Genomic DNA, 2,513 nt, shown 5'->3' with positions numbered 1-2,513 from the left:
CTCTATACTGTCCCTTTTCTTAGTCCAGTGTTTGCGAAATAGCAGGCTCTCAATAAATGTTTCTAAAAACAAATGAGTGTCTTCTGGTCTCTTCCGTAGGTATTCAGGGCCTGAAAATCCAGGATAAACTTGTGTCCATCCCAGAGATCACTGCAGGAGTCGTGAGGTGCCGTGTGTGTCACCAGCTTGACCCTGGCCACTTACTCTGCCGTTGCCTACGGTGATCCTGGAGCATTGCTGAGTTCCTTATTGCAGGCACTGGCCTCTCACTGCAGGAGGTGGGGATGGATGAGAATCTTGACTGAGGCCAGTTTTGTGACAATGTTGTGATGGCTGCTCCCAGGATAAGGGAGGCAGGGCTCACCGGGACCGACCCCGGGACCCCAGCGAGGAGGCGGTCCTGGAGAAATGGGACTGGAATTGTCCAGAGACCCGGCGTCTGTTCGAAGATGCCTTCTTCCGCGACGAGAATTATATCCGCCAGGGCTCCGAGGAGTGCCAGAAGTTCTGGACCTTCTTTGAACGTTTACAGAGATTCCAGAATCTCAGGACCCCCAGGAAGTCGGAGAAAGACCCTGGGCGTCCCAAGCCCTGCATCCCAGCACTGGCCGACCTACCTGGAGCTTACGACTCGCGTTACCGCATCAACCTCTCTGTCCTGGGCCCCGATGCCAGGGGCTCTCAGTGGCCGGGCAGGCGCCTGCCCCCGGAGAGAGTGTCTGAGTTCCGCCAAGCTCTGTTGCATTACCTGGACTTCGGCCAGAAGCATGCTTTCGGGGGGCTGGCCAAACTGCAAGTGAGGGGAGGGGAACGTACCAAGCCCTGGTGTCCGGGGCGACTGGGTTGCGGTTAGAGGAGACCGGTCTCAGAGTTCAGGGCCAAGAAGGGCGGGGCTGGCCAGGCCACCGGGGTGTTCCTCTCTCCCAAATGTCTGATGCCACTTTGAGGGGAGAATCGTCCCCCAAATTCGCAGGGTCACGGAAGAACCTCGTGACTCAGTGGAGTGCTTTCAGGTATAACAGAAAACCCAAAAACAAGTGGCATTTAGAGCCGGGCTTTCTCGACTCGTGTTACGTGGTGGCTCGCATCTTGGTAGCTGCTCGTTGACCACACAAGGACACCCACTGCCAGAACGGCCAGCGCAGAAGTACTCTCCTCGGGCTGGCGGGCAGTTTCCTGTATCCAGGGACCCAGACCGCTTCCCTCTTGTGCCTCCGTCAGCCTCCTTGGAGAAAGGTTTGTGGGGCTTTGAGGGTCGGGTCCGCGGGGATGTACTTCCCTCCACCACCAGGCTAGAGCTCCCCTGGCCACAGCGCACTGCAGGGGAGGCTGGGAAGTGTAGTCTCTGTGCTCGGGAAGAGGAGGGAAAAGCAGGTGGGAGGCGGTGGGGAGAATCAGCCACAGGCTCACGCGTGTGTGAGCGGTACACACCAGCCCCTTTTTGCATGTGATAGTGTCTCTTCATTTGATTTCATTTTTAAAAGATGCTGATCATGACCCACTTCGTGGAGTTCCTGACCCGCGTAATCTCCTATTTGAGAAACGCGTTGGGGCCCCTCTCGAAAGAGAAGGTAAGGATGAAGGGAAGGAGGGAGGGGAGGAGGGAGGCCAGGAGGGAGGAGACAGGGAGGGCACTGGAACTCGAATTCGAGAAACAGAATCTTAATCCCTGTTACATGGGAGCCCACATCAGAGTCCAGACTCTGGGAATGGACTCCGGCAGGCCGACAGGAAATCTTTTACAGGATTCAAATGTATCATCCCTCTCAGGTCCCTAGGAAACAGCCATTCTCAAACCCCGCGACGTCTAGGAAACCCGCCAAACAGCCACGTGCCCGGGGGAACGAGCCCTTTGACTTACGGATTCTACTTCTTAAGGGAAGTCTTTTACCTTTGTCGTCCTGTACGACACTCGCACCGGAGAGGCATGCGCATCAGCACTGGGCAGCTCTGTGCGTCTCCAGTGGCTGGTGCCCAAGTAACTGGCACCCAGGGCCTAGGGACAGCAGGAGCCCACTCCGAGTCCCCTCTCGTGCCCCTTGGTTGCCCCCGGCTCATGTAGAATCCTCCTGCCTATTTAAAATTTGATGCGCGTGGGGTCCTCCGGGCGAATCTCCTGGGTGTCCGGCTCTCTGCCCTGCACGTGACGTGGGGGAGGGCCATCCGCGTCCACTCTCGCCGTCGTGGGACATTCCGCCGCGTGAATGCAGCGCCACCCGTGAGAGGATATTCGGGTGCTTTCCCATCGTGGGCTGAATGTTTCAGAACATGTCTTTTGGTGAGCGTCTGCGCGTCCCTGCGCTTGGCCCAAAGCAGGGAAGGGCCTACGCTCCAGAAAACGGGAATAATAGGAATAATCCTGACATCCTGGGACGTGGGAATAACGCGGCTACTCATCTCAGAGGGTTGCCATGAGGCTTATTTATGCCTGGTACACCACAGGCGCTTGATAAATGTCATCTGTCATTTGAATGATTATAAAATAATCTTCATGGTGATTATGTTTTCCATGC

General features: G+C 56.3%; 1 long non-coding RNA gene across 2 annotated transcripts in view; it reads left to right on the top strand.

The window, feature by feature from the left end:
* Positions 1–2,507, top strand: part of LOC105297311 — a 3,921-nt gene extending 1,414 nt beyond the window's left edge. For both annotated transcript variants that reach the window (XR_002782221.1, XR_002782222.1), the window contains exons 2-4: positions 100–1,236; positions 1,485–1,571; positions 1,771–2,507. This is a non-coding gene — a long non-coding RNA (uncharacterized LOC105297311). The remainder of the gene's footprint in view (positions 1–99; positions 1,237–1,484; positions 1,572–1,770) is intronic.
* The last annotated feature ends 6 nt before the right edge of the window (positions 2,508–2,513 follow it).

Source organism: Pteropus vampyrus, unplaced genomic scaffold (genome assembly GCF_000151845.1).
Source record: "Pteropus vampyrus isolate Shadow unplaced genomic scaffold, Pvam_2.0 Scaffold138, whole genome shotgun sequence".
Taxonomy (NCBI): domain Eukaryota; kingdom Metazoa; phylum Chordata; class Mammalia; order Chiroptera; family Pteropodidae; genus Pteropus; species Pteropus vampyrus.
The sequence above is the reverse complement of the archived record's forward strand: the minus strand, read 5'-3'. Positions and strand labels throughout refer to the sequence as shown.